This window comes from Equus przewalskii, chromosome 22, assembly GCF_037783145.1.
Source record: "Equus przewalskii isolate Varuska chromosome 22, EquPr2, whole genome shotgun sequence".
NCBI classification, from domain to species: Eukaryota; Metazoa; Chordata; class Mammalia; order Perissodactyla; family Equidae; genus Equus; species Equus przewalskii.
In genome coordinates, this window is record NC_091852.1 from 52,493,940 (window position 1) to 52,506,729 (window position 12,790).

At 50.9% G+C, this 12,790-nt stretch overlaps 1 protein-coding gene across 2 annotated transcripts in view; it reads right to left on the reverse strand.

Moving 5' to 3' along the window:
* Positions 1 to 6,864: 6,864 nt before the first annotated feature.
* The window catches only part of PTPDC1 (protein tyrosine phosphatase domain containing 1), a 72,049-nt gene continuing 66,123 nt past the window's right edge, over positions 6,865 to 12,790 (reverse strand). Inside the window, exons 12-15 of one of the 2 annotated variants that reach the window (XR_011531484.1) lie at positions 12,414 to 12,717; positions 12,054 to 12,294; positions 11,008 to 11,131; positions 7,310 to 10,143 (exon numbers count right to left, since the gene is read on the reverse strand). The gene's annotated coding sequence lies outside the window, so the exon portion shown is untranslated. Of the gene's footprint in view, positions 10,144 to 11,007; positions 11,135 to 12,053; positions 12,718 to 12,790 lie in introns of both variants that reach the window. The other variant, XR_011531478.1, reaches the window with a different exon arrangement.

The following is a 12,790-nucleotide window of genomic DNA, read 5'->3' on the forward strand; positions in this document are numbered from 1 at the left end:
CGTCCTCTGAAGCCTCCATGTCTCCACTGGGGGATGTCTCATAGTATGCAGGGCCACTCACTCCTGCAGGGATGAGAGACGTCTCTGCATCTCTGGTCCTGGCAGAGTGAGGAGGCCCTGGCAGGCGTGAATCCATGCTCCCCTACCCTTCACGTACTGAGTAGGGGAAACATTCCTTCTCGGTACTGACATACAGTACAGTACGTTCTCACTCACATACTCGGTAAGGGAAACGTTCTTTCTCTCTTGGCGGTTCTGTTGGAACCTACTCTCTAACACTGAGCCACAACGCATGTCCTTCTGTAGACCCTACTCGGGTCCCACCGTGTCTTAAGCCTGCCCCCCCGCCCCACCACGATGGCCCTCCGAAGGTGTGGTTCTGGCCAGCCAGCCTTCGTTCTGCAGGGTGGACATCCCCAGTTCTTCCGTGGGGCAGGTCCTGAGGAGCGCTGGCCAGAGAGAAAGCTGCCGCCTCAGTGCCGAGGGGCCCAGACCCCCCTCGCCTTCCTGCACACGGGGCAGCAGAACTGCCCGCCGGCAGGGCTGCAGCTCTGGTCACCGAGCTCAGCTCCAGGCACTGCTTGCAGAAGTTGTTGGGGCAGGAGAGGAGCAGCACAGGGCGAGAACAGCTCCGCGCACACAGGGCGGCACAGCCCCGGGCCCAGCACCTCCACGGCTGCCCCGCGGGCACCTGCTGGCTTCTAGAACAGGTGCAGAATACGCTGGGAGACAGGTCACACAGACGTGGCCAGGCTTCCTCGGAGGACAAAGAGGCCCGGGAAGCTCCACAGATGCCCGGGGCACCTGGACGTGCTGAGGGGGTGGCAAACTGTGGCCCTCCAGCTGAATGCAGCCTGCAGCTTCCTTCGGTACAGCTCATGAGCACAGGGGGTTTGGACGGTTTTTTTTGAAGAAGGTCACAGATCGACCTTTTTTGTTTTTGTTGTTGGGAAACATTTGCCCTGAGCTAACATCTGTTGCCAATCTTCCTCTTTGTTTTCCCTTCCTGAAGCCCCCATGCATAGTTGTATATTCTAGGTATAGGTCCTTCCAGTTCTTCTGTGTGACCCGCCACCACAGCATGACTACGGACAGACGGGTAGTGTGGTTCCACACCTGGGAACTGAACCCAGGCTGCCAAAGCGGAGTGCATAGAACTTTAACCACTAGACCGTCAGGGCTGGCTGGTTTTTACGTTTTTAAGGGACTGTAAAAAACAAAAACAAACAAACAAAAAACAGAAAAACACAAGAATACATAACAGAGAACTTAGGTGGTCGGCAAAGTCTTAAATACCATATTTGCTTTCCAGTTCTTTACTTAAAGAGTTTGCTGACCCCTTCTAATTTGGAAGACAAATGTAGCTGGAATCAGCCCACCTCACACGCACATCTGCCTCGCTCACACCTTAGCTGCTGGTGGGCATGACGAGGAGCAGGGGCCTCTCGCCAGCCTCAGTCTACAGCTGGCGATCGTAGGCCAGTGGCTGCGCGCCTCTCTCCTGTTTCTGCAGCCAACACACATCGAACTGGGTCATCTCCAATCCCTTCCAGCTCTGAACTTCTGCGCATCTACAGCCTCTGGTGCGTCACTTGACCTTTCCTAACCTGGCCCCTCTTGTAAAGGGGACGATGGTGTGAGTCCACCTGGCTCATGGTTCTTTGGAAGATCCACCAGTGTTGACAAGGAGCATTCACCGAGCCCCTATGCTGGATCAGGCAGCTGGCACATCCTCTCTCACTTAGTCCCCACAACCCTGAGGGGCTCAAGTAATTAGCTTTCACCTGAGTCAGGGACACTGAGGCACAGGGAGGTGGCAGACGCATCCAGGACTGATGGCACGTTGTGTCCCACCCGACTCTTTCTCGCTGCTAAGAGGCTGTGCTGCCTCACTCACGAGGGCTGTGCAGGAGAGAAGGTCCTCAGTGAGGCGTCCGTTTCCTTCCTCTCCCGCATGAGCTCACAAGACCCCGGACAGCAGGGAGAAGGCAGTAAAAACCTGCCCACTTGCTCTTAGCCTCCCCCCACAAACACGGATTGGGCACTGAACGTGTTCAAGACACACATCAGGCCGTGTGGGGGCTTAAGATGTGCTTGTTATTCGTGACGGTGACAGCCTTTCTGCAGCTCCCAGGGAATCGGCTCTAGCTCATGAACACAGATAAGGCAAATCCTGTTCCCAGAAGACCCTCAGTCCAGAAAAGAAGGAACAGAAAGAGAGGTGCAGACGTCCTGGCCGGCCCCCCCAGCCTTTCCTTCCCGGACTGTCTTCCAGGACAGAGTCCAGAAACACTGGCTCTGTCCACCACCACCCGCACCCCCCCCGCCCCGCCCCCCCACCCCGCCCCCCGCCCCCGTCAGACTCTTTGATGCTGGGGGGTGGGTGTGTCAGATGCTGTTGGCCAATGAGAGTTGCCTTGAAGTCTGCTGAGAGGTTTGGGGGAACTTTCCTGCTTTCCTAATTAAGGAGACAGGTATGGGTTTCACGACACTTCCCTTCATCTTTCTGCCTTGTAGGAAGACTCTTAACTTGAAGTTGCAGCAGCCACTTTGCAACCATGAGGATCACAGACATGCAGGCTGACTGAGGCCTGTTCTCCCCTCCCTCCAGCTCACTATGCCTGAGAAAACAAAGCCACTGTGAACTGAGTTTGCAATCCTAACTGATAAAACAAGGCAGGAGGTATTATGAGTGAAAGAGAAGAAGCTGGAAGCATTTAGGGAATAGGAGATTACTCATACTGGGAACAGAAGGGACGTAGAAGGCGTGGCAGCCACTGTGTTGCTCGTTCTATGGAGCCATCACCTTCTGTCTTGCTAACAGCCCCCCAGCTATGTTCAGGACCCCAGAGCGTCCCATCCTGATATGCGCCCTGACTGGACAAGACCAGAAAGGCCATGCCATCCCCCAGGCTGGATACTACCCCTGTCACTGGACATTTAGGGCTCGCTTGGCCACCTTGCCCAGCTCTCTCCATGAGATGTCAGGGGAACTTATCTAGGAGGTTACTGCGAGATTTCCCCTCCGTAATAAAAGGGGAAATCTCCCGCCCCCTTTCTTCCTGCCTTGAGTGCAGTTCTGTGAAGACATGACTTTGGAGCTACAGCAGCCATTTTGTGATCAAGAAGTAAATCCCTGAAGATGAGCAGAGACACCAGCAGAATTGGCTCCAGACTCCTTGTAAGTGAAGAGTAGTCTTTGTTGCTCATGCCCTCTCCATTGGGCATCTGATAGCTCGTTCTCGGCTGGTGCACTGGCTTTCTGGAAGACAGGCATTTGGGTCACATTTGGACACGCAGATATGAAGGAGAGGAGGCATATTCTGTGAAAGGAAGCCTTGGACCAAGGCCTGGAGCTGGAGACAGCGAGCAGTTCAGTTGAACAGCAGTGTTAGTGTTTCAACCAGGATTCTTTGTTACATGTGTCAGAAGTTTCTAATCCAAACTGGCCTACGGGGAAACTGATGAATTAATTTTCCCCAAACGGGAACACTCAGTTTGGCCACGGGCATTGCTGGGTTCCAGGTCTGAATGATGTCATCAGGCCTCAGTTTCTCTTCGTTCGTAGTCCCGTGGGGCTACCTTATGCGATTGCAGCCTCCTATCCTCCGGATTCAAATCCAGGAATTCTTCCCAAAAAGCCAGATTTGCTCTGATTAGAACTGCTGAGGCCCAGGCCCATTCCGGGCCCTTCTGCCCTTCCATGAGGATGGAGATGTGGGCTGGTTGGGGGCTGGGCTAGGGGACCAGCAACTGCTAACCAACTGAGGGCAGACACTTTTCTGTCCCTTCGTCCCCCTGCCTGTCCCCACTGTGCTCCTGCTTGAGGGGTGGTTTCACCTCTGTCCTGACTCCTCTGCTGGCCCGTCTGTGGCACAGTCTCCCCGCCTGTGTCCCCCTCGGACACACCTCTGTGCCAGGTGCCTGCTGGGTGTGGGGTCAGACTTCAATTGGAAGCTGTCCCTGCTTTCCTTCGGGGACCCTGCGGTCTGGTGGGGGAGCCACCTCCCACCCCATACTCTGCTGGGGACCAGGAGCACTGTCCTAGGGGAGAACTGGCCCAAAGAGTAGACCGCTGGCCTGGGGCTGGGGAAGCTGCACAGAGCAGGGGTCCTCAAGGTGGGCCCATCAGGAGGGGAAGGGCAGAAATAGAGCAGGAGGGGGGCTCGGAATTGTGCGGGGCCTGAAACGCTGAGTCCTGAGTGGGCAGGGCTGGGCTCTGGTTGGGGCCTGTCAGGCAAGGCCCCCGAGAGACCCTGGGACTTGGAAGGGGTAAGGATGTGATGAGATGCGTCTTTAGAAAGACATGAGGGCTGGCCTGATGGCGCAGCAGTTAAGTGCACACGTTCTGATTCTGTGGTCCAGGGTTTGCCGGTTTGGATCCCAGGTGCAGACGTGGCACCACTTGGCACGCCATGCTGTGGTAGGTGTCCCATGTATAAAGTAGAGGAAGATGGGCACGGATGTTAGCTCAGGGCCAGTCTTCCTCAGCAAAAAAGGGGAGGATTGGCAGCAGTTAGCTCAGGGCTAATCTTCCTCAAAATAAATAAATTAATTAATTAAAAAAAAAAAAGACAGACAGACATGAGAAGCATGGGAAAGACCCAGAGACTGGCTGGGGGACGGAGATGAGGGGCTGCAGCTGAAAGACCAGTGCCCAGGACAACCCGAAAGGGGGGGTTGGGGGAGGGGCGAGGCAGAGGCTATGAGGGAGGGGAGCCAGGGGTGTTCTGTGGAGCCACGGAGAAAGGGACGCAAGAGAAAAGCGGCCACTTCTCACAAAGGTGCTCAGCACCGGCACAGCCGCCCCTCTCCCAGGATCTCCACCAACATGGGGGGCACGTGTACCCCTCTCCATTCACAATCGCCAAAAACTAGCCCCAGCCGAGTGTCCTGCGGGAGAGGATGAGCACGCTGTGGTTTCTCCACACGATGGAAATTTCCTCAGCCACAAAAATGAGCAAAGTGAGAGAAGCCAGACCCCAAAGGCTGCGTGTTGTGGGACATTCTGGAAAAGGACAAACCAGACAACAGCCGGGGGCGGGGTGGGGGGGATGGGGGAGCCGGGGCGGGGCTGCTTCCTGCGCTGACAAGCGGTTCTATATCTCTCAGTGGTGGTGATTACGTGCCCCTCCGTGCCAAAATCCAAACCAAGAAAAGCGGAGAATGTGACTAAATTAGCTGTATCTCAATATACCTGACTTACGGGATGCCCGCCTTCCAGGGGGAGGAGGCTGAGCTGCGGTGTCTGGCGCTGCACGCGGGCCGAGCAGGGCCTGGACCGTGGGCCACGTGCTGGGGGAGAACGGGGGAGGGGGCTTCTCCAGCCGGATCCCTGGAGCTGGGGGAGGACAGATCCTGGAGCCTCCCATTCCTCCTAGTCATCTCGTCAGTATTCCGAACCTGAGATAGCTCAACCGAGAAGACCCCTGGGTCAGACAGCCCCCCGCGGGCCCCCCGGTGAAGGAGGAGGAGTCTATCCTTCCTCCTCCTTGCCTCCTCCCAGGAGTTAGCAGAGCTCCTGCACAAGCCTCCTCGTCGGCCAGCCTCGCACAAAGGGACAGAGAAAAGTGATTTCTCCCGGGTGAAGGGAGGACCCCAAAGTAGAAGACAGGTTTCAGCTCCTGGAGCCGGTTCCTCAGGATGTCTGTGGGTGCAAACAGCACCCACAGCCATCCACCCGTCCATCACGGAACAGGGGCCCCGCCTCGGCCTGCTTGGGAAGGGCCGGCCTCCAGGACACAATTCTACATTTTAAGGAGAAAATATGCACGTGTTCCAGCCTTGCTGAAGGTCCCGGGCCCGGAGCCCAGTGTGCGGCTGGGTGGGGGAGCAGAGGATCAGGCCCAGGGGCCCTATTGTCTCCGGCTCCACGTGGTCGTGAGCCTCAGCACAGTTGTGGGACCCAGAACGACTGGGATCAGACACTTCACCAGCCTTGGGGGGGAACTGGGGACTTGGGGTCAACACTGAGTTGATTTTAAAAAAGTAGAGAAATGTGGTCTTTCTGGCCCATGTTTAAAAAATTGGATATGAGGCTCTTTGAAATTTGGCACCAGAATGACCGCTGGCTTTATTTCTACCCCAGCCTCTCCTTACAGTCCAGGGAAGTACAGTACAGAGAAGGATTTGGCTTCCTCTGAACAAAAGGCCAGAAGTCCCTCCACACATGACTTCTCTGTCCAGAATTCCCACCCTTCTGTGGTCCGCAGGCCGAGCCCAAGGATTCCCCCACCTTCCTCCCAAGGCCTCTGGCTCCGAGGGCGGCTCCATGGTACAGCCTGTCCTGCTTGGGCTGTGGTGTGCTCCCAGGGCCACCTGCCTCCTTAGTGGCAAGCCAACTGTGCGCCCTGTGTCCCTTAGGCTGGGGAGTGGAGGTGCTCATTCAGGTGAGGACTGAATGAATGGCACAGGGGAAAGGATGTAGATGGTCTCGTCCTTAATTCGACTTTCTGCTCTGCGGCTCCCACACAGCACTTTGTGAAGGACCATTTCTCATTTGCCTGAAGTTTACTCTACACACGGGGTTTCTTCATGACTCACAGTCCCTGGGCAGCAGCCAGGGGGCTCTCTGTCAGAATTCCGGGGGTGACGACTTCTGGGCACACCAAAACAGCGCCAGTGCGGGAGGAGACAGGCTGAAGCCTTCTGAGGCTCTTTAATTAAATCGAGGTCTCTGTGCCTTCAAATTAGTCTGTGAAGCAGGCTGTCGAAATTTTTAATTGTTGAAAAAAATCATTATGTGCTATAACGGCTAGATCTCCTCTGAAACCTTTAAATATAGAAAGCAGGAAGACAAACATCTGCTAATAGAGGTTGTGCTCCGAATGGGCGGTGGCCAAAAAAATCATGTGTTAGTCAGAGTCTAGAAAAATAGTGTTTTACTTTTACCAAGTAATATTTAGAGAACTAAGGAGGGAATGTAAAACATCTGTTAAAAAGCAGATTTTTTCCTAACTCGGTCCTTCAGAAATTCTCAGGAAAAAACATTTTAAATAAGAAATAAATTTAAATTCATTTAAAGATATTTTATAATGTGAAAACAAAGCTTCTACTGTAAAAATATTACAGGTCAGAGAGAGAGGTTCTCTGAAGATTCAGAGTCAACAAACATCAGGGCCCAGTTGTGACATTTCTTTTTAACTTTAAAAAGCAACAGTGTATATGTGGGCATGTTTGTGTTATAAAGATTCAGATAATACAGTTACAGCTCAAGTCTCCCTTGAACATAACAGCCCACCTCAATCCCCTCCCCAGAGAATGCTGGGGCCATTTTAACGTTCCTCCCTCCAAAATGGTCTTTTCCTCATTTGCGAATATATTTTTATTTTATTTAACAGCTTATTGGGGTTAAACTGACATACAATATTTAAGGTGTACAATTTGATAAGTTCTGACATGTATACACCCCTGAAGCCAATGCCACAATCAATATGGTGAACATGCCATCTCCCCAAAAGTATCCTTGCGCCCCTTTATGATCCTCCGTCCCCTCCCTGCTCACGCCCAGGCAACCACAGACCCGCTTTCTGTCACAAAAGGTTACTTTGCATTTCTAGAGTTTTATATAAATGGAATCATACAGTATGTACTCTTTCTCCATCTGGCTTCTTCTGCCCGGCACAATTAGGCTGAGTGTCATTCCTGCTGTTCTATCTAACAAGAGTTCACCCTTTTTATTGCTGTATAGTGTTCCACGTGCAGATACACCACAATTTCATTCTCCATTTACCTGTTTGTGGACATTTGGGTTGTTTCTAGTTTTTGGCTATTCCAAATGGAACTTCTGTTAACACTCACATACAAGTCTGTGTAGGGACATACACATTTTTTTTCTCTTGGGTAAATGCCTAGGAGTGGAAAGACTGGATCACATAGTAGGTCCATGTTTAACTTTTTAAGGTATTGCCAAACTGTTTTCCAAAGTGTGTACCATTTCACATCCCCACTAGCAGTTTTGAGAGTTTCCATTTCTTTGCAACCTCGCCAACACTTGCATTGTCCTCCAACTTTGTTCTTTTTCAAAGTTGCTTTGGCTGTTCTAGGTTCTCTGCCTTTCTATATGAATTTTAGAATCAGCTTATAAATTTCTACTAGTGTCCTTATAAGAGACACGCAGAGGACCAACAGAGAGGAGGAGAAGGCCACGTGAAGATGGAAGCAGAGATTGGAGCGATGTGGCCACAAGCCAAGAAACATCCTGGGACTGGAGCCCCCAGAAGCTGGAAGAGGCAGGAACTGTTCTCCCCTGGAGCCTTTAGAGGGAGTGCAGCCCTGCGATACCGTGATTTCAGACTTCTGGCCTCCAGAACTGTGAGAGAACAAGCTTCTGTTGTGAGCCACCAAGTTTGTGATCATTTGTTTTGGCGGCTCCAGGAAACTCACAAAACAGGTCTTTCACATTTTCTGTCAGATTTATGCCTTAGTATTTCATCTTTTTGATGCTCTGCTAAATGGCATTGTTTATTTCAGTTTCGGGTTGTTCATTGCTAGTGTAGAGAAATACAGTTGATTTTTACCTACTCATACTGTATCCTCCCATTTTGCTAAACTCATTTATTAAGTTCTCGTAGCTTTTTTTCTGTGGATTCCGCCAGATTTTCTACCTAGATGAACATATCTGAGAATAAAAACGGTTTTACTTCCTGCTCTTGATGGCTTTCTTTCTTTTTCTGGCCTGTCTGCACTGGCCAGAACCCCCGGGACAGTGATGAATAGGAGTGGCAAGCTGGGTCTCTCTGATCCACTCCTGATCTTACGGGACGGCCTTTCATCATTACACGTGACGTCAGTTATTGGCTTCCTGTGGATGCCCCTCTGCAGGTCGAGGAAGTTCTGTTCTAGGATTCGTTTGCTGAGAGTTTTTATCAGGAATGGATGTTGGATTTTGGCAAATGCTTTTGCTATGTCTCTGAAGATGATCATAGCTTTTTCTTTTCCAAGTTGTTTGTATGGTGATTTTCTCAGGCATGAAGCGATTAGTCTGCAGCTGAGCTCTCGAGGGGCCCTCTGCAGACCTCTCTGCCCCCGGCTGTGCAGCTCCCTCCTGTGGTGCTCTGTCCAGCAGCTTGGAGCTGCCTGGTCTCTCCCAGCTCTCAGCTCCACGTCCTCAAGCAGGAAACTGCCGGGCTGTCTGAGTTCCCTCTCCTTTGCCCCAGTCTGGAAACTCTTGAGGCAGTAAGCTGTGGCAAGGGTCACTGTCTTTTGGTGTGTGAGGTCTGGTTTCTTAAATACTGTCGGTGGTGGTGGTGCTGGTGGTGGTGTGTGTGTGTTTGGTTGTTTCAGGAGGGAGGTAAATATAGTCCTTGTTACTCCATCTTAGCCGGAAGGGGAGGTCACATATAGAGTTTTAAGTAAGTCTTAAAAAAATAACATGTTGTACATATTGCTTTTCTTTTTTAAACTTCATATCACAGGAAATTTTGAAAGTATGCAAAAATAGAGACAGTAGGATAATGAATCCCCACATGCTCAACACCCACCTTTCACAATATTTATGGCCAATATTTCATCTACAATTCTGCCCTGATCTTAGAGGACCCTTTCTTTATTTTGCAAGCATTTATTTCTGGCACACTTTCATTATTTGTAGGGATGTGATTCTGCACTGAATCCATTAATCTTTTTTATTCTTTTAATCATTTTACATAGGACTTGACTCTGGGCTTCCATCGTTGCTCACGTATGTGAGGGGCTCCCAGTGCCCTCCCAGCTTGACGGCTCTAGGGCTTCTTTCTCTGAGGTCTTTGAAAGGTGACGAAAAGAATGACCTCGTACCTCTGTTCCCCTCCCTGCTCTTGACTGACCTCCTCCTCCCTTTGCCCCTAATTCCTCCCTCCTCATCAAACGGAATTCTCCTCCTGCAGCGCCTCCTTAGGGGGAGGTGTTCCTGGAAAAGAGCTTTGGGTTGTTAGTTCTGAGCACTGACAGAGGCCATACACTGTCAGAGATACCTGGGGGCTGCGACTCTTCCAGGGCGTCTGCAAGCTTCAAACTTTTCATTATAATTCTAAGATGTTATATGCATTTCTCACTCTCAGAGTGTGCAGTGGGATTGTCCAGAGGTTACAAGATGTGTAATAGTATAACGGATCGAATGCAGAAGCAGACATGAGAATCCAGCCGTCTTCCATCAAGTCAAACCTTAAAGAGAGTTGCAAAAATTTAAAATAAGGCCACTCGTTAATTTTTTTGTTTGCAATATATAGTTATTTTTCACAAAGATATTTATGTTAAGAACTGAATGGATTTATGTTCTTTCAATATGAATTATTTTAGAAATTTGTCTTAATTTCTAATATTAATAGATACACTACACATAAGCAAAAGCTCTTTGAGGAACTTAAAGATTCTTATGATCACAAAGGGGCCCTGAGACAAACCAGTCACAACTGATGCATAGGAACCAGGGTTGCGTGTGCTTGTGTGTGTGTGCATGCATGTTCACACGTGTGTGTAGGAGCCAGTGTCACATGTGTATGGGTGGGCATGTGTGGAGTGTGTGTGTGTGTGTGTGTCATATGTGTGTTTCAGTGCTTCGGCTGCGTGGCTGACTTTCTGTCTAGTAGTCTCTCAGCGGCTGAGAGTGGCGTGTTGGAACTCCCAGCCCTAACTGTGGCTCTGTCTGTTTCTCCTTCCAGCTCCATCAGGTTTTGCTTCATGAATTTGGAGGCCCTGGTGATTGGCGTGTACATATTCAGGACTATGTGTCCCTGGTGGGTTGATTCCTTTCTCATTATGTAATGTTTCTAGTAATTTCCTCTGCTCTAAAGTCTACTTTATCTGACACTAATAGAGCCATTCCTGCTTTAAAAAAAGTTAATGCTTGCATGATGTATCTTTTCCCATCATTTTACTTTTAGCCTATCTATAACACTGCATTTTAGTGAGTTTCTTGTGGACAGCATTTATTACTCAGACCACTTGATTTAAGGTAATTGGTATGTCAGAGTGTAAGTCAGCCATTTCATTATTTGTGTTCTGCTTCTCATTCCGTTCTTTCCTTACTTTCCTGTGGGTCACTTGGACTGTTTTAAATTCCACCTTGATGGATGAGAGTTTCTGAGCGTGTTACTTGCATGATGCCTTCAGTGCGGATAACTGTGCCTTGTCTGTTGACACTGATGTTTCACTGCTTTGAATGAAGTAGAGAAACATTATTTTGATCATGCCCCTACATACTCTGCTCCTTGTTTCTACATCTAATTGCCCTAGTATTTCTTCTGTCCACACTAGACACTATATCAGAGGTTTTGCTTCAACCATTAGGTATGAGTTAATAGGTTTATGAGGACAGTCGATTATCCAGGCTCATTGCAGTGTCCTTTCTTCCTTTCTGAAGTTCCAAGCCTCGCCCTCTATCATTTGCTTTTGTCTGGAGAACTTCCTTTGGCTACTTTGTAATGAAGAGTCCCTGTTGGGGTGTGCCATGGGGACTGGGTGGGTGTATCTGCTCAGTGCTGCTCACTCTGCCTCCTCCTTGCAGACTGGGGGATGGGGGGGGTGGGAGGGGCAGTTCAGCACCCCAGTTCTCTCCCACCTCCTGCAGCATTGTGGCCTCCAGGTGGTGTAAGCTCAGCTGCCCACTAGGCCCTGCTAATGTCAGGGGAGAGGAGGGTGGGGAGGCAGCATGCCAACTACAAAGGCTGCCACGTCCTGCCTTGCACTTCCTTGACACTTGACTGCCCGAAATTAAGGGAAGTGGAGTCACGACTAGCTTCCCCTTGCACCCTCCTAGTCTTGTCCATACTGGATGGATGTGGAGGCCCAGCTACCCATTGGGCCCCACTGACATGGGGATAGGGGTGGGCATAGGGGAGGGGCTGGACTGCTGACCAGGCCTGCTTTGCACTTCAGTTAGTCCCCTTGGTCCCTGGTGGGGGTGGGGGTGGGAGCTCAGCTCCCTCTGGGTCACTGACACCAGGGTGGCAAGGGCAGTAACTGGAGTGCAACCAGCCTGCCTCCATTGCCATAAGTCTTGTTGCTGCTCAGTGGGAGTGGGGTCTCAACTTGCTGACCCACCCTCCCACTACAGTGGGGGAACTGGAGCTCACCATCCTGCTTCTGCCAGGTGGGGATGGATATCTGCCCCTACTTGTCCAGTAACACTACGTGGTGGGAATCAGAGTCACCACCTGCTTCTACTGGGAGGACAGGACGGTGCAAGAGGCGGTGGTTCCCCGTTGATGTCTGGCTGGAGCAGGTGCTGTCAGAAGGGTCTTCTGGTGTCAGGATGCCCTTTTCCTGGTCCTGTTTCCTGGGGGACAGGTGTCCCTTGGAACTTTATTGTTGTGCCTGTTGACAGTCCCAGGTCAGAGCTTCTGCTGCGCCCTGTCTGCAGCGGGAGCATAAGGGACCTCGGGGAGCCCCACAGTGGTGTCCCTTCAGCTCCCAGGCCCTTGGCTGCCCACCACCTTCTTTCCACCTGTTGGTCTTCTATGCTTGTGGTTTTGCTGTCATGTCCAGGGTTGTTTAGTTGTAAAATGAGGACCTGCAGGAAGGGTGCTCCTCCATCTCGGCCAGAGCTGAAGTCTGCATGGGGGCTCTTAACCTGGGAGTACAACGTCAGAGCTCCCGTCTCCTGTCCTCTATTCCCTCCCCTTTCTTATACTCACAGTTGTTGAGTCCCTTCCATGAGACAGGTGTTACACTAGATATGGCAGGTCCATGGAGGAAAAGAAAGAAAAGCCAACAAACACAGCAGCACGTGTTCAAGTCCTATGAGAAACAGACATGCACATGAGCAAGCACGTGAGAGAAGAGGATGCACAAATGGTGCCAAACACATAAT